The 25163-nt window shown below is 42.7% G+C and overlaps 1 long non-coding RNA gene and 1 pseudogene across 1 annotated transcript; both read right to left on the bottom strand.

Annotated features, from left to right (window-relative positions):
* Positions 1–4600: 4600 nt before the first annotated feature.
* Positions 4601–5416, bottom strand: LOC103634903 (uncharacterized). The gene is made up of 2 exons (XR_556988.4): positions 5080–5416; positions 4601–4942 (listed from the first exon to the last, which is right to left on the bottom strand). It is a non-coding gene; the product is annotated as an uncharacterized lncRNA (long non-coding RNA).
* A 12538-nt stretch (positions 5417–17954) lies between these two features.
* Positions 17955–18583, bottom strand: LOC118473196 (uncharacterized; annotated as a pseudogene).
* Between the last annotated feature and the right edge of the window lie 6580 nt (positions 18584–25163).

A 25163-nucleotide genomic window follows, 5' to 3' on the forward strand; every position in this document is an offset into this window, starting at 1 on the left:
TATCCTTCCTTGATTTGATGAGGTCGATCATCTTCGATCTTCGTTCTTGAAGTTGTTATCCGAATTCGGGACATGTAGTTAAGGCAGATTCTTAGGTAAACAAAATAGGTTGGTAGGTGGTTATGAGTTAAATAAGTTTAAGCATAGTTTGTCTTGTTGTTTTGCTTCTAGATTGGTTGGATAAGTTATGTAACCTGTTATATCAATCAAGTTGGTGTTATCATCAAGGATAATGGTTATTGGTGTTACCATAACTAGGGACATAGTTGAGATAGGTGTGGGTACATGGGGTAGGTAGATTGAACATAGTTTTTTTTCTTTGCTTGTAAGATAAATGGGTTGGGCAACCTATAACATAGGCTGGGTCGTGGTTTCTCGGACAAGTTGGTCCTAGACACAAGTTTAGGTTTAGAATCCATTTATAGGAATGTGGTTTAATTAATACTTGAGGTAGATCAGAATTTTCCGTTTAAATTAAAACAGAGGAGTTATGCAACCATCGGATGGTTAAGGTAGTTGCATAAGGCCGAGTTGGTCGGTTACTCTTAATTTAGTGCCGAGTGAATCACGTTAGAACAGGTGGATAGGGTCTAATCCATGTTACAAGTATTAACTAACCTGTTTGAGTGGGTCACATTGGGTTAGTTCTGATTAGATGGAAACTAGATTAGTTTAGTATGACTAGATTTGACTAAATTAATTTTGGATCAGTTTAGGTTGAATGGGGTCCAGGTATGACCAGATTAATCTAGATAAGATCTAAAATATAGTTATATGACTGGTTTAGTCTAGATAAGATCCAATTAATTGGATTTAAATCATGGTTGTTATCCCGTAATGAGATAAGCAAAGTGGTTGGGATAAGTATACATACTAGGACAAGATGAATTTATAAGAATAAGATAGAATCTTTTGAGGTCAGATAGATTTATTAGGGTGACATAAGATCTTTTCAAGATAAGAGGAGTATCTTTTAAGATAAGATGGATCTATGAGTATAGGATAGAATCTTTTTGAGATAAAATGGATCTATTAAGGTAAGAAAGAATCTTTTAAGATTAGATAGGCCCGTTAGGATATGAGAGAATCTTTTAAGATAAGATGACTCTGTTAAAATAAGAAAGAATCTTGTCAGATAAGATGGATCTATTTGGATAGGATAGATTCCTTTAGGTCAAGAGGGATCCATTATGGTAAGAGAGAGTCTTTTGAAATAGGAGGGATCTATATAAAATAGATACACTTTGATGGAGGATAATCTAAGTTGTTTAGTTATCTCATGAATTTTATTTATTTATATTCATGCCTATATGTATATGTAGATTTAATTGTGGACATTACTCCACAACTCATCACACTCAATCAAAGATCCAAATCAAACAAGTATCATAAGAACAAGCACTCAAGCGTATAGATACCTATAAAAATAGTTTTGTTTTTTTCCTAAGAGTAGGTCTCCTATTCCTAAAGGTCACTTTAGATATGGGATTTCAAAGTGTGAAATCCACATTTGTCTTTAGACTGAAAGGTAAGAATAATCAGAGTGAAGCGGAAATAGATGAGAAAAGATTAAGGAAAGTTTAGAAAGGATCAGAGTAGCAAAGGTAAGTAAGTATTGGTTGTCCAGTTCTATCTAGGTTTCGTCCTACAGTCAACATTCCTCTGATACCACTTCTGTCACACCCGGGTTTCGGAGCACCAAGACCCGGGCGCGAACATAAACACCAGGTGTGCTGGGACCAAGTCTCACACATATGATGCATAGTGGCACAGGATCGAATGTCACATCTTTACTATATATAACAGGAGTTCTATACAAAAATAATTAAATAATTACATCATATGAGGAAACGATCCAGCAACCCAAAGTTGACTGGGGGACGACGACCTAGACCTCTCACGAACACATCGCAGCATCCTCCACGTGCCTCATCCTATGGTACCTGTTCTTGACCTGTGGGGGGTGTGAGACAGCAAGAGTGAGCTCACATACGTTCATCGCTCAACAAGTTGTGGGGAATAATGTGCATGAACTCGCCAAAGGTGGGAGTTCACGTGAAGTGTAAGGCTTACCAAAGAGGATGGTTAGAGCTGAGCATTGCTTTTAAAGTTGGTCAAAATTTTATTAGCAATTACTAAGTATAAGTAAATACCAACCCAATTAAATAGTAGAACAGAAGTAACAACATCACCTGCGATGCAATGCATATGACAAATTGAGTTTAAGTTCCATAATTTAATCATGTGAGTGTCCGAGCTGCTCATGACCGTGAGCACGGCTAGTATACCAGTTTTACACTCTGCAGAGGTTGCGCATCTTTACCCACAAGTCATGTTACCCATCTGCCAAGGGATCGCGACTTCCCATACACCTCTACCGAGGAGGCGAGGTAGGGTAACACTACGAGGCCTTTACAAAGTTCCACTAGCTTCAGAAAACCCGCTACAGTTTATAGGAAGCTCCAATGCAGGGTTCTTGGCTGACCGCCATCGCAGCAAAATCAACCAAGGACCTCCCTACACTGACCACTCCCCTACTGCCCTTGCCCCTTTCGGGTAAGGTAGTCCTCCACTAGCTTTCCTAATTAGTTAGCCAAGGGCGTCCATAAACCCTTATGGTAGCACTGTTTTCCCGGGTGGTTCTCCATGTTCCAATTAACATAATGATCTTATCATGAACAGTAAATAACAACTGATAACAAAAGTGTAATCATGAATAATGTATCTCCATACCCAAAACCACATAAAGCACTAGCAAGTACTACCCAAAAAGTTCAGTGGTAAACAAGGTATAAAGATAATCAAACTAGGGTAACCTATTGGGTCCCATCAAAATTAACCTATGCAGATCATTATGATTAATTAGAACATGAGTGGGTAAAAGAAGTGATCAAGGGCACAACTTGCCTGGCACTTGAGATTCCAGTTACCAGGGTGATTCTTCAGATCCTCGTGACCTCACGCTAGTCGTAGCAATACAAACAAATATGGTATAGATAAAATTAACATCACACCAAACATAAGTACAAACTGAATAATAATGATCTACGCGAAGTTACGAGATCGCGGGACCGAGAACTACTAAGATCAGAGTTACGATTAAGGAGTTACGATCTTATAAAAGATCTATGTGATTAAAATATTTAAGCTACATTATTATTTGGTTAATATAAATCATATGAGTGGTTATTCAACTTTAATCTAAGTTATAAATTGACCATAGATCATATTCTAGTAATCAATAGTGATAAGCAGTTTAACCAGACTAACTAACATCAGTTAACTACAGATCTAATTATAAAATAATGAGACAAGGCAAAATAAATATTGCTACTGCATGGTAACTATTTGTACGAGACTAACGCAACTTAAACGGATCAAATCGGAATCATAGATTTTAAGTTATGAATTTCTTATGATTTTATGTGTTTTGTACAAGATTAAATAGGATACAATTTTTAATGTGAATTTCATGTGAAAACAGTGGTACTAGATGATAAACCATAATATTACCAAATTATAGGAGCTGGAATGGACTAAAAAGGATTAAATATGAATTTTCTATGATTTAAACGAGTTCTAGAATTATTTTTAAACCAAAAATCAATTCCTAAATTCATTTTTCCTCTTTTCTTTATTTCCTGGACTGCGCACAAGATTTAATCAAAACCAGGGGGCTCGGCATAAGAATTCCCAGACACCGCGCACAGTTATCGCGGACCGCGGGTTGGTTTATAAAGATTACCGGGTCTCTTTTGCATAACCGCACGGTCAAAAGGGTATCGCAAGATCTAGGCCGCCGGATCGAAAACGTGAGCACCAGATTAGATCGGCTACTATTAAACTCGCACTTTCTCTCTCAATCGTCAGATCCGGGATCCACGATCTACAGCTCCCACACGCTTACGCGATAGCCAACGCCAGCCGCAAGATCTGATCGAACGGTCACCATCGCGAATGAGTGAAGCGGCATGCCCTCTAATCTAGATCGCCTGACCAAGATCGGACGATAGAAATCTCTCCCCCGCCCGCGGCTGTTCAGCCCACCGGCGGCGCGCGCAAACGCGGCAGCGGCATCGCCGGCGCCGAGTCAATCCCCGGAACGTGCTACGCGAAGGTAGGAACAAGGCGAGGCGGTCGAGGGGGTTTCTCACCAGCTAGCTTGTTTCGGCCGCAACACTTCCTGCAAACGCGCGTACTCCGTCGTCGATTATTCCCTCAACCGCCGAGAGGCAGTCGCCGTGAAGCCCTGACGTTGACGACCGACCCACACCACGGTGCAGTCTTCATGAGCTAGCTTCTGCTCTACGTCTCGCCAATGTGGAAAGAGTATCCACGTGATCAGATTACTCACGAGAGAAAGGGTTTAAGTCTGTTTTATCTAGTCCTGAAAGATTGGCCGTGCCGTGCTGGCCCGGCACGAGCCCGTCGTGCTTCGGGATTCAAAGTGTCGGGCCGGGCTGGCACGAATTACTTTCGGGCTGGGCCTTATCGTGCCTATAGACTAAAATAGAGGCCCAGCACGGCACTAAAGCCCGTCGTACTTGGTCCGGGCCGTGCTTTTTTAGGCCCGGCCCGAAATTAAAAATAAACAGCAGAATTGAGCTCAGTAAAACAACAGGAACAAGACAACTTGTTATTAACACAGAGACACTCAGAAGAATCAAATACATAGATTTTATCACTCACGCACATCATAAACCATACAACAGGAACAAGAAGTTCTCTCACTCCGTCGTCCGCTCCAATTCCGGGAGGGAGCAATTCGGCGCATTCGTCGAGCAGTTCAACCGCGGGGCCGCGCTCTGGCAGAAGGGCTCCGCCTCGGGGTTCAAGCTCTATGGCCTCAACATGGAGCCAGGGACGAGGTTGTCCACATCGTCCCTTCCGACGACGGGCTCGTTCTGCGCCCAGCTCAAGCCCAAGCCCAAGGACATGTCATCTTCAGACGCCAAGCCGGGGCAGCACGAAAGGCAGTCAGCGATCGCCCGTCGTCGCAAGAGGCATCGGCGAGGCAGGAGGACGATGCCAAGGCTGCAAACGGAAAGAAAGGAATCGGCAAAATCAGCGTGGCCGTACCTCGGGTACCAGCGGTTCAGAGCGTGGAGGTTGAGAGCCTGGGAGCACTCGAGTTCTCCTTCCACCCCGACGAGCAGAGCCTGAAGCTGCAGAGAGCGTGCTCAAGCCCTGCCCCGTCCCCGCTCCCACGGCTGGATCTGGAGCGGCGGCGGACCGCGGACGAGGGAGGCGAGCGAGAGATACGAGAGGTCGGGACTCGGGAGAGGAAGTAACTCGCGTAACCCTAACGCCACGCCGGTCGGGCTTCATTTCGTGCCGGGCCGACCCGGGCACGGCCCAAGCTCCCGTGCCGGGTCATGTGGGCCGTCGGGCCGAAAGCCAAAGCACGGCCCAGCACGATGAACGTGTCGTGCTGGCCCGACTATTTTTCTTTCGTGCTGGGCCGGGCTTCGTGCTTTTACAAACGTGTCGGGCTCGTGCTGGCCCAATAGACACGGCCCAGACTTACAGGACTAGTTTTATCTGCGGTCAAGGAAGCTAGCGCCGAGATATAGCAGCCCTCGGCCGGCTGTTACGCCGAGGTGGTTACGGGCGGCATGCATGGGTTTGTTACGGAGTTGTGGCAGCCGCAGCCCCACATGTCGGTGTCTAGGTGCAATACGTGGAAAGAGTTAGATGACATCATCAATGGCGTCATGGTGACATAAGCTACGGCAAGAGGAATAAAAAAATAAAAAAAGAAACGTGTGCTGTTTGGGGAGGCAGGTTGGGCCGCATAGTGTGAGGATGGGCTAGCCGAGTGGGCGAGTGGCCATGGGCCACGGTCTTCTATTTTTTTGTTATCTTTTCTAATTCATGTTTTTCCTTCTCTATTTCATTTCTATTTTCTCTATTCCCTTTTTGATTTACAAAATTCAAATTCCAATCCAAGATAAAGTTTCAAAATTTAGTCCTCAATTTTCAACACTCAAGTATAATTTGAGATATTTGAATTTGCTATTTTATTTCTTCATATATTTTTTTCTTATACAAATTTTGGGCCTTACACTTTCAGATGCTTGAGACCGATTGATGCAATTCTTGACGATCTCTTGGACCTGTGGGTTGGACCCACACACGCTTTCGCTGCGCCACTCTGATCTTGTTGGTTGATGTTGATTGCATTGTCTTCATTGGGGTTAACGGCTAACCCCCTTAATAGGAGCATTGATATACACTCGGTGAAGATGCCAACGACTCTGATCTTGACTGATTAAGAGAGGTTGTAGGATGCCAACCGGACATGTGCAAGAGGAAAGGGTATAGATAGAAAAAGTAAGCATAGACGGATTAGAGAGAGCAGGGGGGAGAACCCAATTACTTAACTATATGGCACTCACCTAGTAAACTGATGTCGTTGCGGACTAAGGGCCACAACTCATCAACACTCATCACAAAGAAGCAAATCAGTCATAACACAAGGACAAACATCGCAAGCATACAACAACAAACATCTCGTTGCTATACATTCCTTTTAATTAAATGGTGGTCTTTCCTTAAAAAGGGAAACTACTCTAAGGCCAACAAAAGGCAAGGGGAATAATAAGACATGGAGGGTAGGGGTATGAGCATAATAAAGGATGGAGCTAAAGCAATGATTGTAACCGACAAGGGAGAGAATGCAACCAAGGTCAGGATAGGTAAAACACCCTTCTCAAATCGAGATGGGAAAGATGATAATTCAAAAGGTAGGCATAAGATAAGCATCATGGAAAGATCCAGTGATGACAAAGGTAAAGGAGGTAATAGGCAAAGGGACACCAAAGGATTGAGTTAAGACAAGAGTTGCAACGAGATAGAAGAATAGGGAACGAACAAGAGCGGGGAGGGGTAAGGCAACACTCTTGAAATGAAATGGGAGAGGCAGCTTTAAAATGTAGGTGCAAGATAAGCATCATGGTAAAGTTCAAGGGATGACAAGGGTTAAGGTGATAACAGACAAACACAACCAAGGAGGTATTTTAGACAAAACCTGCAAGGTATCAAAGAATGGGAAGCAATCAATGGTGAAGTAGGTGAGGCATTATCCTCAAACAGCGATGAAAAAGAGGTGGCTTTAAAGGGTAGGTTCAAAGTAAGCATGAGGGCAAGGGCATAGATATCACAAGGGTTTAAAGGTGATAACGGACAAGGATGTAGGAGAGGAGGTAAATGCGCATAACAACCAAGGATATAAGTACCACAAAGGATGGAGTTAAGACAAGACCTGCAGATGAAAAAGAAGGAAGTATGTCAAGGGCCAGATAGGTAAACAGCCACTCTCCAATTGAGGTGGAAGAGAGAAGATTTTAAAGAGCTAGAATAAAGATGAGTATCAAGGCAAGATCGATGGATGACAAGGATGTGGTGATAGCAAATAAAACACATAGCAAAGGATGGAATTGGAACAAAACTTGTAAGGCGACAAGAAGTGAAAAGAAATCAAGGGATAGATAGATAACTCATAGCTCTCAAACTGGATTGGAAGAAAGGGAAGGCTTTTAAAGGATAAGTTCAAGGTAAACATTTAGGCAGAAGACAAAAAATATCACAAGGGCCAAAGGCGATAACAGACAAGGGTGTAAGAGAAAAGATAAAGGCATAGAAGAGCAAGTGGTACGAATACAATAACGAATGGATTAAGTCTAGGCCTACACGCGGTAAAGAAGAGGATATAGTCAAGGGTGAGATAAGTAAAACATAGCTCTCGAATTGAGATAGAAAAGAGGGGATTTCAGCAAGCAGACCTAAGATAAGTATCAAGGCAAGATCTACAGATTACAAAGGTAAGGATGATATCAAACAAAAGCTCAACAAAGGATGAAGTTAAGGTAAGACAAGACTTGCAAAGCGACAAAGGGAAAGGAAACGAACAAGAGCGGGATAGGGAAAACAACACTCTCGGATTGAAATGGAATAAGTGAGGCTAAGAAAATAGGTAAACATCATGATAAATATGGAGAGAGGTCAAGGGTCAAAGGTGATAATAGGCAAGGATATAAAGGAAGAGGTAAATGTGCATAAAAAACCAGGAATCTAGGTACAATCAAGAATAGAGATAAGATAAGTCTTGCAAGAGGTAAAGTATAGGATATAACCACGGGTGAGATAAGTAAGAGACCACGCTTGAACTAAGGTGGGAGATTGGAGGTTTTAGATAACGAACATAGTGTAATCACCAAGGTAAGATTGAGAGATGAGAAGGGTAAAGGCAATAAGAAGCAAAAGGACAACAAAGGATGAGGTTACAAACTCGCGAGCCAAAGAAGAGGATACAACCAAGAGAAAGAAGGTATGAGACGGAAGAGGGGCGATTTTAAAGGGCAGGTATGAGACAAACATCAATGTAGGATATAGAGGTGTCAAGGGTGCCTATGATGATAATTAAAAAGCATAACAAAGGATATAGTTAAGACAAGACTCGCGAAACGACAAAGTGGAGAAAACAATCAAGGGTAAGATCGGTAAGGTTCCAACAGAAGGGTTGAAGTAAAGATTCATTACTGAGTGGAGTTACAAGGAAACAACGAGATTACCATAGGTGTGCAAAATAAAATGATCACTCATGGATCATTAAGAAACTAGGGTGGTCAAGGGCATGTTAACTGAAATATTTCAAACAGATATTGGGATATAAAGGTAAGCATATATAAAAATAAGAGTATGCAAGATTCCAATGGTACGAGCATACCAAGACCAAGAAAGTATAAATTGCCAAAAAGATAGCGACTTAACAATAAAATAGGAAAGGGTCTCAAAAGACAGTAAGATCATGGACATATAAACTGAAATGTTTAAATAGGCAGTAGAGGTACAAGGGTAAGTGCTTTAGATTAAGGGATAAGGGTATTAAAAATGCAAGGATACGAGTATGTCAATAACAAAATGGAATAGAGATGGTCAAATAGTAGCAATTTAATAATGGATGAGGAAAGAGTCCCAAAAGACTAAAGGCTATGGTCAGGGGGCATCTACAAAGATGGCGCAAGCACAAGATGAGATCAGATCTAATAGATTGAGAGAAGTATAGACCATACTAGAATAAAATACTTTTTGGCAAGGGGGCATATAGGAGCACAACATAGAATTAGTCGAGGTGACTAATATTTTGAAACAGAATCAAGGATGAGATGAAGTAATAATCAATAAGTCCTTAAAACGGCCAATGCTACTCTAGGTCAGCGGTCCTACAGTCAGCACAGCTTTGATACCACTTATGTCACACCCGGTTTTGAAGGTAAACCGAATGTGAACAATGTACGTGCCAGGATCAGTAATTCACGTACACAGCGATTACATAAATGACTCATCATAGCACAATGCTTCGAATTACAATAAAGAGTAAGTAATAGTATTACAGACTAGAGCCATTTACATAATATAAATCAAAGTACACAGAATCGAAACGTAGCCAACGTAAACAAACCCACCACAGGCAGCTGACTGGGGGAGGACGCTAGCCTAATCCTCGAACTCGTCGAAGTCCTGGAACTCCTGGAGATCCATCTCGACACCTTCTTCTTTACGTGAGCATAGATTGCACCAAGGGCAACCTGGTGTTTTGTGAAAGCAAGGGTGAGTACACATCAACGTACTCAGCAAATGTCCCGTTTGGCTGAAGTGGACTAGCTTTATGTGGGGTTTAGACGAGCAGTTGCTTTTAGTTGGTCAGGTTCTTATTACTAGTAGAAAGCCAGGTTTTAGCATTAACCCAAGTTATTAACCCAAAGTACCCTTTCCAAACGGAAAAAGTACCACTTACCATTACCATAAGCATAATCATAACCATCCTCCTCGTCATCATCTGTAAACAAACCATCTCTGATGAAGTATCTCTAATCAATGGAGCTCCCTTGGCCGCTCATAACCGCGAGCACGGCTGACATATCAGTTTCATAACACTCTGCAGAGGTTGCACACTTTACCCACAAGTCGTGATTCCCTCTTGCCTCGGGCCGATCAAACCCTTAAACACTACCAAGGTGAGTAGGCAGGGTCTCACTACGTAGCCTTTACAAAGATTCCCTGGGGCTGTAGCCGCCCGTTAGGTTTCCTAAATGCACCGCACTCCTCCCCAAGGGGCGAACCAACCTTGGCAGAGCGAGCCGCATACACCGAGCCCCATTAACGGCACGACGGCGAAGCGAACTACACCCTAGTTCCTCTAATTACTCAGCTAAGGGCGTCCCACTCCACCCTCATGGTTGCACTGTTTTCCCGGGCGGCCATCCAACGAACAGGTCCTTACGGAGAGGCACTCGAGAAACCGCTCGAGCCCCCTAGAGTATCACCAGTCCAATACCATAATAATAATGACAACATCGTATCATAAGTGTTCACATCATGTTCATTGATTAAAGTAAAGCAATAGCATGAATCTAGCCATAGTAACCCAAAAGGTAATCAAGGACAAGATAAGTAGAAAGCTAGTCAATCCTTAGGTTGTTCATAGTATGCGGGACAGTGAATTATAAAGTAAATTGGACATAATGGGTCAGAGGACACTTGCCTTCACCAAACAGATGCTCAGGGTCTTCAACTTCGTGGAACTCGAAGAGCTAGATCGCTTGGTCGCCGAAGCTTGACCGTCGATTCCTCGAAGCTCAAAAATGGATCGCAGTCTATTCGCGACGCACAACGAATACAAATAGGCACAAACAAACAACCATATATATATATATATGCATAAGAACATTACACCATTCAAGATAAAATATTATCAAAACAAGCAGTATAAAAATAGAGAGCGCTTCTACGATTACGCGGGGATAAGAAACGCGACGGTCGAAGCTACGGTCGAGAAGTTATAACGTTTACGCTACGCTAGTAATAGTCAGGACATTTAATTCGACATTATAAAATATAAATTATAACTGCCATGTAGTTTGATTCAACCTGCTACACTAACAGCTGTCAAATAAATAACTAATATAATTAGCACGAGAGATCCTAAGCGAGGCAAATTTACAAGAAACAAAACAATACGACATCATGCAGACGATGCAAAGACACGCGCGACATAGCACGCGAAAGACGCACGAGACAGTGCGTATGACCGGGGCGAACGACGCGCGAACCAGCACGTTACCACGTGCGGAACAGCACGCGTGACGGGTGAGAAAACTAAATAGGTGGCATGCTTACACTAAAAAAATATTAAATAAATAAAAAGTATTTAAGTTAACATTAATCATGGTAATGTTTATTATCAATGCGCAAGTTAAAAACTATACATAATCAAATTGGAATATTAATCTAATCAACATTAGTCGAGCAAACATTAAATAAATTATTTAAAATATGTGACCCGACATATTAATGTTGTTAACATGAGTAATTACAAGCGAAAACAATTTATTATCACGAGCAGACGCTGTGCGACCCACGGGATAGACACGCGAACCAGACGCGCGACACGAACGCGCGAAGGAATCGACGACGACGCGCAAACAGCACGCGAATGACATGCGAACTAACGTGCGAACAGCGTGCGAGTCAGCACTCGCGATACGCGAGAATCCATAACAGAGGTTGTGTTTATATTAAACAAGTGTTAATTTAAAAACATTTGAGTTGACAATAACACATTAATATATATTTATAAAAGCACCAAGTTAAAACCATAAATTAGTTCTAATTAAATTGCTATTTTAATAATCATCGAACAAACCAATAATTAATTAGTTAATTAAAACATGTGTTACAACAAAACAATGTACTAATACTCGGTTAACGTTATTAAGAAATTAACGCGACTGAAACGAAGATAGAATAAATCGGACATCTAATACAAAAGTTAACTTGTATTTGATAAACATTCTTATTGGATGGCTGCATGCATCGAGGCTATCGTGCATGTGCTGGGAGCTAACCGCATGCAGATTCCTTTTTTTCTCTCTTACACGCACTCGCAGTTGCAGGTTCTCGATTTTTGGTGCATGCAACCAGGAACGTAGAGGGGCATGGGCGGTTGCCTTCCTAGGCGCATGCACGAAGAAATCTGGCACGCCGTGAGGGGGAGGGCTCGTCGGCGGCCGGGCTGGGCCAGCAAGGATGTGGCGAGCAGCGAACATGCAGAGGCGTGGCACGGCTACGCACAGCAGCCGATGACGCGGGGCAGCACGGCGCGCTCGCAGGCCTTTGCCATGGTGTGGTGGGGTGGGAGGCGGAGAGGGGCTTAGAGTGTGGCGCGGATCGGACAGCAGCACACAGCTTGGGGCGCATGGCAGTGCGGCAACGGCACAGTGGGCTGGCCGGAGCAGCAGCCATGGCAGCGGGGCAAGGTGGCGATGCACAGCTAGACGGAGCAGTGGCGCGCGCACACGGGCTATAGGCTAGCCGGCGCCACGCCGGAGCAGGCGCGCAAGGAGGTAATAGATTGCGAGAGGGAGGGGCAGACGAAGGGGAAGTGCTCACCTCAGGCGGCAGGGTCAAGAAAAATTGGGTGTGGATGGATGCCGGTCTGCGAACGGCGAAGACGGGCGGAGCGACGCCTGCGGACTGCGCGATGGAGGTGCTGCGACATTTGCGCCACTGGCATGCATGGCGACAGGAGGAATGAAGTAGGGGAGGGAAGAGGATGCGCAGGCGCTTGGATTTCTCAACATCATGGGCACTGGCAGTTTTAGCGATAGAGAGGCGGCATGAGCACGGCAAGACGAGAAAGAGATGGTTTGGGAAGATGAACAGGGCTCTAGCGGCGGCTGGGCAACCTGCCCACGCGAGGACGTGCGCGACATGCTGCTAGGGCGAGGCAACGTGGGGGCATGGGCTGGGGGCGCTGGGCCGAACTGGCCTGGCGGCCTGGGCGTGTGGCGCTGGGCCGCCAACACTGGCTGAGCGTGCAGGCCCGGGAGTGGGCCGGGAAAGGTGGGTCGCGCGCGCTGCGAGGTGGGCCGGGGGACGCGGGGAAGCGGAGTTGGGCCGCTCGCGCTCGGTGGGCCGGCCAGGGCAGGCCGCGAGGCCAAGCTAGGCTAAGGGGAGGAGGGGCTGGGTATCTTTCTTTTTCTTTCCTATTTCTCCATGATGTTAAATCGAATTCCTTATTAAACAAATGCGCCACAAAATCACTCATCAAACAAAGTGAAAGTATGCTCCAGCATGATGCGACAATCAAAGCACTTATAGGGTTTTAATTTACTAGGTTTACACGTAAATATAAAACAAAATAATTTCCCACTATTTAGGAAAAAGAGAAGGAAAGCAAAGAAATGAGAGAGTAACACCTGAATTTGGTGGATATTAGGAAAGAAAATTTTATACCCCCAAATTCAGGGTGTTACAGCTCCCGAGGTTGCGCACTTGGTTCACCAAGGTCTTTAGCCGGTTGTACATGGCTTGTGGATCCTCCCCTTGGTGAAGCATGAAGCGACCGAGCTCCCCCTCGATCGTCTCCCGCTTGGTGATCTTGGTCACCTCGTCTCCTTCGTGCGCGGTCTTGAGCACGTCCCAAATTTCCTTTGCGCTCTTCAACCCTTGCACCTTATTATACTCCTCTCGACTTAGAGAGGCGAGGAGTATAGTAGTGGCTTGGGAGTTGAAGTGTTGGATTTGGGCTACTTCGTCCGAATCATAGTCCTCATCCCCTATGGAAGGTACCTGTACACCAACCTCAACAACGTTCCAAATTCTAGTGTGGAGTGAGGTTAGGTGATGCCTCATTTTGTCACTCCACATGTTATAATATTCACCGTCAAAAACCGGTGGTTTGCCTAATGGAACAGAAAGTAATGGAGTACGTTTGGAAATGTGAGGGTAGTGTAGGGGAATCTTACTAAACTTCTTGCGCTCATGGCGCTTAGAAGTTATGGACGGCGCGTCGGAGCCGGAGGTGGATGGCGATGAAGAGTCGGTCTCGTAGTAGACCACCTTCCTCATCTTCTTTTTCTTTTCGCCACTCCGATGCGACTTGAGAGAAGATGATTCCTTCTCCTTCCCTTTGTTGCGGGACTCTCCCAATGGAGCCTTCCCGTGGCTTGTAGCGGGCTTGTCGCCGGTCACCATCTCCTTCTTGGCGTGATCTCCCGACATCACTTCGAGCGGTTAGGCTCTAATGAAGAACCGGGCTCTGATACCAATTGAAAGTCGCCTAAAGGGGGGGTGAATAGGGCGAATCTGAAATTTATAAACTTAAGCACAACTACAAGCCGGGTTAGCGTTAGAAATATGAACGAGTCTGAGAGAGAGGGCGAAAAACAAATCGTGAGCAAATAGGAAGTAAGACACGATGATTTGTTTTACCGAGGTTCGGTTCTTTCAAACCTACTCCCCGTTGAGGTGGTCACAAAGACCGGGTCTCTTTCAACCCTTTCTGAAGCGCCCCAATCCTCTGGGACTCAAATGTGATACAATTACTAGTCCCAGGAGGCTAGTAAACACATTTATACAACAGATGATTCCAGATCTGCTTGAACGAGACAAACCTATAAAGGTGGCGATCAACTTTAAGAGTTGGTCCACAACTCGGGACATATCATCAGAGTGGGGCTAAAGTAGCCCGATATACGCAGCAAAGCAAATCAGCGGTCCAACAGCCACAGGCAAGGTTGGGAACAGTCGTAACTCTTACCCGATCTCCTTTTTCTGAAAAAATAAATAAATAAGCAAGGGTGAGTACAAACGTACTCAGCAGCCCACCTTCACCCGCGGAATGGGGAAATCAGATATAATGCATGGAATATGTGGAGCTCAGGATATTTTGCAGAAATAGCAATATTTTATGCAGGGTTGTTTTGAAAAACATTTTGTATTTTGCAAAGCGCATCCTCTCCAAAAGGAGTAGGAAGTTTATCAATATTAGAACAAAATCCCCTGAACTAAACCATCCAGGTATCTCAGCAGTTTCCCACTGGTTTTCATTTTCAAAAACAGCTACTGGACTTCCCGTCTAACATAGCTCACGGCTCAACCGCCGGACCTTTTAAAAACCACTTTTCTCAAACGCACCTCTTTTTTTGAAAACAAAACACTTATTGCCATACCACACCAGACTCGTCCATTCCTGTGGACACAGACTATTCGAATAGGTTTTCAAACTCTGCGCAGAGGGGTACACTTTACCCACTAGTCCGGCTCTGCGATCTCATGATCAATGAGATCCGAATCCGAATCTTTTTCTTTCCTCGCACGTCCTAATCTTAACGGTTATACCGGAAGGAGTCAGGCCACCGCCATGTCCAAACCGGACAAAACATTCCCCCTCCTTATCCTCCCGGTGCTCCCCAGCCTTCATAACCCTGGGGTTGGACCGTATGAGTTCAGATTGAGTGACTGCCCACACAGTCTCGAGTGGTTGTACTTATCATGAGTATAGGTAGCGAAAGATGACAAACCGGTCCTTATAAGAGGGGACAATCCTTCTGCTCACGCCTAAACCAGCTGAGCCATCACCTTAGGCCCTTCCCTAAACCAGGGAGTCCCTGATCATCCCTACTCAAAGGTGATAAGGGTGAAAACCCTTCATCATACACATTTTGAAAAGCATTTTCTTTTGAAAACTCACACCTTTCCTCAAATCATTTGTAACAAATATATCAGGGATTGATTGCGGCAAGTGGCTGGGTGGCCATAATAACTTGTCTTAAAATCATATCATGCATAAAATAACAATCTGAGGGTTGTGGTTGTAAAACATAGGTAATTTATGCATCAAAGGGATCCAGTGAGCTTGCCGTGCTTATCCGGCGAAGGGGGAAGGGGAGCTCGCGGAACTGGCTTCTAGCTCCACTGTCTGGCGTAGACTTGCAGATCTGGCCTCCACGAGACGGTACAAACGCTCCGATAACTATGCAACATGAACAAGCAAACATACAAACAAGTAAGTATACCAACAAATATTTAGTATAGTGGTCAGAATAGCGATATATGGATGGGTAGAGTCTTGAGTAGAATCTGTGTCATGTGGTGTTGAGATACTACTAGTGGTGGAGCGGAGGTGCTTACGAGGAGGGTGAACTGGAGGCAAAGCGACACTATGCGTGTAGCCGGCAGAGCAGAGTAACTGAGTGGGTGGGGTGTTTGCCTTGGCTGAGGGTGTTGAGTGTGTGTGGAGAGGGAGAGGGTAGCTGGGTGTATTTATAGCTGGGTGTATGTGGTGTAGCACAGTGAAGTTCACTGTTGGTGAGAATAGTGACGAATGAATCATCTGACTTGGTATGAACAGGAGAGTTATAGGCAGAATATGGGACAAGAGTATTTTGGGATTTTTCTGGAACATGAACCATGCTTAAGGGATGGCATGGTTGGATAGGGAATAGTTTGATAAGAATTTAGAAACGAGAATTATTGGAATCTGAGTTTGGAAGCCTGGTTCGAAGGAATCTCAAGTTAAGCGTGCTCAACTTGGAGAAACCTAGGATGGGTGACCAGATGGGAAGTTCCCACTGGAAGGAAAATCACAGTCACCGGAGTTTTATAACTGGAATATGGGTCTGGCTGGTCTTAGGTGGACTGGACAGCATGATGGATGAGTAGTTGAAATTTGGGGTGATCGGATGATCGATGAGTTGTAACGGTAAAAAGTAACGATAAATAGTAACGGTAAAAAGTAACGGTAAAAAGTAATCGATAAATAGTAACGGTAAAAAGTAACGGTAAAAAGTAATCGGTAAATAGTAACGGTAAAAAGTAACGGTAAATAGTAACGGTAAAAAGTAACGGTAAAAGGTAACGGTAAATAGTAACGGTAAATAGTGACGGTAAATAGTGATGGTAAATAGTGACGATGAACGAACGATGAACGATGAATAGGAACTATGAACGAACGATGAACGATCGAATGATCGAACGAGCGAACGATCGGAATTTTGGCAGCATAACGACAGGAAAAGGATTATTTGGACGAACGAACGAACGAACGATCGAACGATCGGACGAACGGACGAACGAACCATGAACGATCGGACGAACGATCAAACGATCGGACGAACGAACGATCAGAATTTCGGCAGCATAACGGCAGGAAAAAGATTATTTGGACGAACGAACGGACGAACGATCGAACGATCAGACGAACGGACGAACGAACCATGGACGATCGGACGAACGATCCAACGATCAGACGAACGAACGATCGGAATTTCGGCAACATAACTGCAGGAAAAAGATTATTTGGACGAACGAACGGACGAACGATCGAACGATCGGACGAACGGACGAACGAACAAGAACAGGGGGACGAACAATTGAAGAACGATCGAACGATCCTTGTGCTAGTGTGTGCTTGTGTGGGAGGTGGAGTGGGAGTGGGAGTGGGCGTGTGGGTGTGGGGGCACTACAACCTTTTAGGCCTTCTATGACATAATGATTATGTCACTAACTAGTGTTTATTTGTCACAAATTATGTTTTGGTGACGTCATTGTGACGAAAAAGCCATCGTCACAGAAGGTGCGTGTTAAATAGCCTACAATGACGATGATCAAAAAATCGTCATAGATTCTATGACACATACCATCTTCGTCACTAAATCTGTGACACTCCATTTCGTCATAAGTGCCCCTGAAAATGTCACAAATCGTATGACATGCATTGCCACGTGGCTAATGGTGATGACGTGGCAAAATCTTTATGACGAAAATATTTATCATAGATTCAATTATGTGGCAAGCCACGTGGCAAATGACGTGGCAAAATTTGTTGTGACAAAGAATTTCGTCACAAATTGGAAGGTGGTGGCCGCTTATGTGGCAATGCATTTGTGACAAAAAAATTCGTCATAAAATATGATGATGTGGCAAGTGATGTGTCAAAGCATTTGTGACAAATACAATTGTCATCGGAAGGAACACATCATATGCATTCATATCGTCATAGAATATTACACATCACAACCAAAATATCATATGAATTTATTCAACACAAATATTTAATCCAGTAGAGAATAATATAACTTCAAAACTTATATCTACAAATCCTTTAACTTAAAATCCAAAACAAATCCAATAACTTCAACTCAAAGCAAACATTAAGCATAATTGAAAATGATCCTATAACTTCAAATCTAGAGCAACTGTAACTAGCCACTATTGCATCCAGAAGGCTACAGGTCCTATTGTGGTCAACCAGACTTAAGATGGAGGCACTTGGCCTCAATTGAAGCTTAACATATGACGAAGGAGGTTGTTATTTCCTTTCATCGACCTCTTCATACTATCAATGGTCCCCTGAGATGCTTGTGCTTGAGCCTTCAGGGTTTCCACTTCTTCATGAAGACCATCTTTTTCTTGCTTCTTGGTCTCTAGTTCATCCTGAAGTTGTTGAACCTTTGCAGAAACTGTCATTGTGGATCTTTTCTTGGAGGCGGACTAAAGACCAACATTGTGTAGGAACACACTGGAGCCCGGTAGCACATTAGAAAACACTTCTATAGGAGATTTTAGTTGTTGTCCATCTTGAACTGGTGTTGCTACCATTTCTTCCTTGTCAACCTAATATAAAGTTTAAAGGTCACAAGTTGCAAGTTGTGAGTACAAATATGAAAGGAAAATAAGCACGTACAATAGCTTTCTGAACATTTTCACTAAAACCTTCCTTCTTGTTGCAATGCATCTCCTTGAAAAGATCTATTGCACTAGGTTCAGCATCCTTATATTTTTCTTTCTTCTAAAATGATATAAAATGAGTCCGGTCAGAATGGAGGTCTTGAAATAAGGTACAAGTAGGATTTCAAAATAACAATTTAAAATTAATTTTAGATTTGAACAATGCTAAAGCATTTAAATAAAACAGTAGATGAAGCAGTCAAGAACAACTATATGAGCAAACAGGGATGTTGAATTGTTCTTTGGTATACAGAAACAGAGATGTTAGAGTCGATTACTGCATGTGTAAATGCTTTAGCAAGCTATACATATATTTAAATGCTAAAGAGATGTTAGTCGATTACAGAAACATAGATGTTAGAGATGTTAGAGTCGAATACAGAAAAAGAAAAACAGCAAGCTATATATTCTCTGTTATTATTGTTCAGTCTATTCAGTACTTGGTGAATATGTAAATAGAATTTTTGGAGAAAGAGCATGAGGAGCTGCACAAAAGTAAGGAGGATCAGGATACTTGTAAGTAACGTAGCTACAGCCTAAAACATTATAGTTTGGTGGATCAACTGTTAATCAACTATTAACACTACAATAAAAATGATTTAGGAGACATGCACTCTGATTCTATTGGCAATATTACACATTCACATATCATTCAACTATGTAGATAAGTAAACAATGGTTATTTTCTTACCAATATAAAAACCTTTGAAATGTAGGACTGAGCGATTAGGTTTGTTCTTCACACAACTATCCTGTGTATCAAATAAGCATGTAAAAATAATATAGACTTAGAATAAGTAGCTAGAGTAAGAAAAAACAAACATATGATGTGGCAACAAACTAAGCAATCATGTCAGACACAAGATTATGCAGAAGCTACCATTCTATACCATGCCAGATGCTACAAACGTGAATACCACCCAGATACTTAGTAGCTTTCTTTGAGAACCACCAAGAGGAATGTATAAGTACATGTAACAAGAGTGGTCGATCAAACAAAGCAACACAGACTAACCTTTATCTGTATATTAGCTACAAATGTAGATTAGTATAGAAATGTTCCACTCTATGTATTAAGCGCTCTTTAAGTTAACTCTCCAGCTGATATAGCAATATTACAAAATCTTGCTTGGAGAATTTTGCATGTGAACATGTATCATGATAATGGTATTGATGGTGGTGTAAACCAGGGCTATGCTGATCATCATAAACGAGAGAGACATGGCAAACAAAACAGATGTTGGAGCAAGCTCAGCAGGGTCTCTCACCCTACACACTCCCTACAATAGAGAACAAACAACATATGAGAGAGACAAGTTTTTGGTGCTGCTCAGCATTTGCTGTTGTATATTCATATAGAGAAAACAAATCACTGAGATACACCAATGCCACGATCACAGTCGTGTCCATCCCCACGGTCCACATGACACCCAGTTCTCCGTGAGACTCGCTCAGCACAGGTAAATTCTGGCACGAGCTAACTGACTACTCTAACACCTAACTGAACAATAACTGAAACTAACTGAATAACCTGACAATGACTGAAAACACAAATAACAAGGGACTATTGGGACTAGCAAGAGTTATCTAACAACGGACCACCAGAGGTGTCTGGTGCCTGTGCAGGGAGGCATGGTTGTAGGGAGCCAGAAATGCTATCATCCATGTGCAGTAGGGAGAACATCTGACGGGCTGTGAAAGGGTGGGGGCACATAGTAGCGATGCTGATATCACTGGAAAAGGCATGTTTAGCATGTATAGACTAACATTTTAGCAAAAATAGGCACATGTCACATTGTATTTCCCTTCCATTATTTTTGGCTAACCAAACAAAACTGCCGCCCATGCAATGCTTATTTAACTATGCCCATGCAGTGATCATTGTTTTTAATTGTTGAAGGCCTAGCCGTTGAAATAATTGATTGTTCTTCATTAGATTCACATCTCTCATTTTCTCATTTTCAGTAGAAGGGCCTTCTGTACATTTGAAGTAGAGATTAATAAATGAAAAATAGGTTCCAAACACAATAAAGAAGATATTGTAATGCATCTAATATATTCGACACTTTATATCTTTTGTCAATTTCTTGCCTAGTCTAGAAAGTTTTATATAGATGGATAAAGTTGCACGGCCAATGTTATAAACTTATAAACTTTGATTAACACCACCCAATGTTATATAAGCATCCTGCCTGATTTCATAAAGGATTCACTAGGTAAATAAATTTGTATGGGCATTTGAAGTTGATATCACTACTGATATGCTCATTACAGCATAACATCTTGTTCATGTTAGCAATCATTCATGAAAATTCAGACTACCGTAAATGGCAAATAGTGGCAGAAACCAATGAATAAAATTGACATAGCTAGTACGACTCACCCAGACTTCCCAATTGAAAAAATTGTATTTTCAAATAGTGAGCATTTGCAATTGGCGATACAGGGAAATGCAGGGGAGAACAAGAGGGGAGATGTTTTCTTATGATCCAAATTGAAAATATCATAAGATACGATCATTTGCAATTGGCGATACAGGAAAATATAATGATGTATGTGTATCTAGCCTGTCCGATAGAAAATATCATACAAGTAACCTTATTAGCATGAAATGTAGGGAAAAGTAGCCACACAAGCAACATCTTACTTGTCATACCATGGTAGCAGGCTAGCAGCTAGAAATGTTACTAAACAGATTGACCAATAGTATTGGCCCCTTGGGCGGCTTTAAAAGCTACAATAGTTGTATCTTATTATGTCCCTAATGAACACAATAATTGTGAATACCAGTAGTGTTGCTGAATGCTACTAGCTCATACCAGTACGAGTAAATGATTATTGACTAGTATATAGCTATAGCAGCAAGGGGGGCCAGAGGCAGTAACAAAATCAATTGTACCCATGTCTCGAGTCGGCAAGCCCAAGCCAGCATCAGCGCACACAACCATAACGAGCATTCCTGGGAGGCCGTAGGGGAAGGGAGCAATGAGAGCTCGTGCGGGTGGCTAGTCGCTGGCTCTAGAATCGGAAGCGATTGAGAGAAGCAAGCGCGGGGCGCTCGCGAGTCATACGCACGGCGCCGCGTTGGCAAGGACGAGACAATTACCAGAGAAGACGAGGAGGTGGGGGCATGGAGACATGGACAAGGCACGATGGCTACCGAAGCGGTGATGCGGTGGGCGGCCGTCGGCTATGACTTGCGGCCTCCAGAGGTGTGGCAGGGGCATCAAGGATTGAGGAGGGGGTGCATCGGCCCAACAAGATTGCGCGCTGCCTTTCAAACCTAGATCCAGTGGGTGACGAACAAAGATGCACAATTAAGCTAAATTACCTTTGGATTTCTGTGATAGCCATGTGGATCTCTTCCTTGGAGGCATCTCTGATGGAACTGCCGTGGGGAGGTCGCTGGATCTCGCAGCCGGCTGGTACGAGGTTGGGGAAGAGAGGGAACTGCCGTGTGCGACGTCCTGAGATATCGGAGAAGGAAATACATATCCCTCCCTTATATTATTTTTTGGCGGTATCAAATTTTTATTTTTGATACATGGCGCTATCAGAGGTCCAGGCGTCCGGTCCACCCCACTGGCCACTACCACTTCGGCACGGCAGTTCCCTAGGCCCCAGCGATAACATATGCCCAATAGGCAACAACAACACTCCTTCAGGCTTCGCCATTGAGCGATTCAGATTTCAGAGAACCAGAGTAGAGAGAAGAAGAACAAACAAAGATTTCAAAAGAACAGAACAAACTTCGTTCTAGTGGTATGTTATCTATCTCTACCTTACGACCAGTAGTAACTAATCAGTTGCATATATGTTTTAGTGACCATTCTAATTAATTAGTCTACGACCAGTAATAACAATCTGATAATTAGTTGCTGCGGCTGGTATGCAGTTGAGTCTTCCAAATCTAGCTTTTAAATTGTGGTCTGCTTGTGAGATGCTTGATTTATCATTTCATATGGAACATGTCAACACCACGTGTTTATTTGTAGTTGTTTATTGTAAATAATGACATATAACACTAGCTTCACCTTCGGTTGGGCGTCATCAGCAACAAAAGGAAGTGTGGTGGAACTACTTCCATCCTGGCCAAAAAGATGAAATTGCTCGAAGCTGAAAATAAGAGGCTTAGCAACTTTGTTGATATCCTATGGAATGTACATGACAAAGAGTTGACTGTGAGGTTGGGCAAGCTTGAGCAGATGCTAAAGAATGATAGTGCAAGGATTGACACCCTTATTCGCTACAAGACCTGTGTGGCAAGATGAACCTGTTCAAGGCCTTTTGTATGGCAAGATATACCTCTTCAACACCCTTTCCGTACATTCCCTTTGGAGTAGAAGGCCAGGGTAGTGTGGCCGTGTTGAAGTAGTAATAAACTAATGTACATGCTTAGGTTAGGTGAAAGTAGTAACTAAGAATGTATTTGAATGCACTAGAACTAATAGTTAGCTGCTAAAATTAGCCAAGACATCCAAATAGTCTAGCTAATAGTTCAGTTATTAGCTACTTTTAACAAATTAGGTAATATTTAGCTAGCTATTTTGTTAGCTAGCTAATTTCATTATTAATTTTTAGACAACTAATTATCTCTAGTGCATTCAAACACCACCTAAAATATCTTGCTGGAATTATGGTTTTCTGGACATATAATGCCACGTTAGTCACATGTGTTGTGGACGAGCAAATTAGTATATTATATGTTGTTATGCAAAATTGGTTCCCTTTGCGCTGGAATGACCTCACGTGTATTATGTTCAAATTTCATTCACCGTATTTCCTGGTACTAATTAAATTTGGAATGAGGCTTGGTGTCCTATGTCCCGTAACGTCTTCATGTTCTATACTTTTATGAAGCAGAACAAAGAATGAATGGTGAACAAACTACTCTACCCTTCTGTCAGCTATATTTGATAGTGTAGCGGTGGAGGGCATTATTGCTGTCCAACACATCATGGGTTCTCTAGTCTCCTAATTGTTTACATTTTGAAAAGATAACATATTTTTATATCAAACAATATTTACCTCTATAGCACATCATAGTAGCGTTTTTATTTGATTATGAGGTCTTGACCAATTTTTTTACAACCCAATAAAACTTGTTGGTGGCATATTTTTATATCAAAAATTATTTACCTCTATGGCACAACCGTAGTAGAGCTTTTATTTGATTATTAGGTCTTGACTAATTTTTTTAGTAAATTTTGTTGGTGACAAATTTTTTAACAACTCAATTTTACTACAATGAAGGATGCAAGTTTTTCATGATCTCCAACAAATAAAGGTTGGAAATGGTTCCAACATGAATTATGTATCATTTCTTTTTAAAAAGCTACATTAGATATTTATGACGACATGTATCGTCGTGCAATGTCATAATGTATGATGTAAGTAATTTATGACGATTCCCTCATGTGACACGTTCATATTGTCATAGCATATCGTCATAAACATGATGGCACACCAAGTTATGACATTTTTTATGACGGGGCTTAACTTTTCGTCACTAAATTGTTTTGGTTCCTAGAAATTGTCATAAACATATTCATCTAGTGATGGATTTTATTATTGTCATTGAGCATTTGTCATAAAAGGCCATAAGTGTTGTAGTGGGGGGAGAGGGAGTTGCCATGAAATGGCTTGGGGTGGGATGAGAGGAGGCCCTTGCCCCTCTATTTATAGCCATGGTGGGGGGATTAGGGGGAGGGATGAGGGGATTAGTGGGAGGATGAGAGGATTAGTGGGAGATTAGCATGGATTTGTCTTATATGAGTGTAATTAGCTTGTAGAGCTCACCGTATGACACTGGAGGCATACGTATACGTATGAGCATGAAGAAAGTTATGAAGAAAATATTTGTAGGGACTTGAAAATGATTCTGAAGGTATTTCTCAAGAGGAAAATACTTGGACATATATCGGTGGAATATTTGGGCAGTATTTCTGAAAGAGTTTGAGGGTGATCACTGGGAAATATTTGTAGGATATTTTGAGGAGGATTTTAGAGAGAATATAGACCACTATATTTTATTTGTTGATATCAACTTGCAAACAAACATTTTGAAACGAAATTTGAAATTCATTTTGAATTTAGGGCAAGTTTGAGAAAATTTCAGAATTTGAATTTTTGGGATGCTACAAATCTACCCCACTTAAAAGGAATCTCGTCCTCGAGATTCGGCTTAGAAGGGTTATGGGTATAGCTTTACTTCAGCTACATATCTTCACTTTGCAGACTCTTCGAGGAGATAGAGCTTCAACAAAATCTGGCCTTTGAGGAGCATCTGGTTGTCGATTGCAAACGCTGATTCTGGCTACTCAAAGAATCATCTTCAGGCTTCTAGGTTTCGCTTGGCAGCTAGCTTATTGAAGAAGCATCGATGCCGACACGCAAACCTTCCTCTTGCGAACTTCCACAAGCTTGCTACAGGCCTTCTTCTTTTTCTCCATAGCAGGAACCTTACTAGAATACTACCCCACTTAAAAAGAATGAGGTAGAACTCTTGAATCTTGGGGATTTGAACTCCTTGAAGTACCACATAACAAGGGTGTTATGGGACCTTCTTCTCCTATTGCTGCTTGACC

Source organism: Zea mays, chromosome 8 (genome assembly GCF_902167145.1).
Source record: "Zea mays cultivar B73 chromosome 8, Zm-B73-REFERENCE-NAM-5.0, whole genome shotgun sequence".
Taxonomy (NCBI): domain Eukaryota; kingdom Viridiplantae; phylum Streptophyta; class Magnoliopsida; order Poales; family Poaceae; genus Zea; species Zea mays.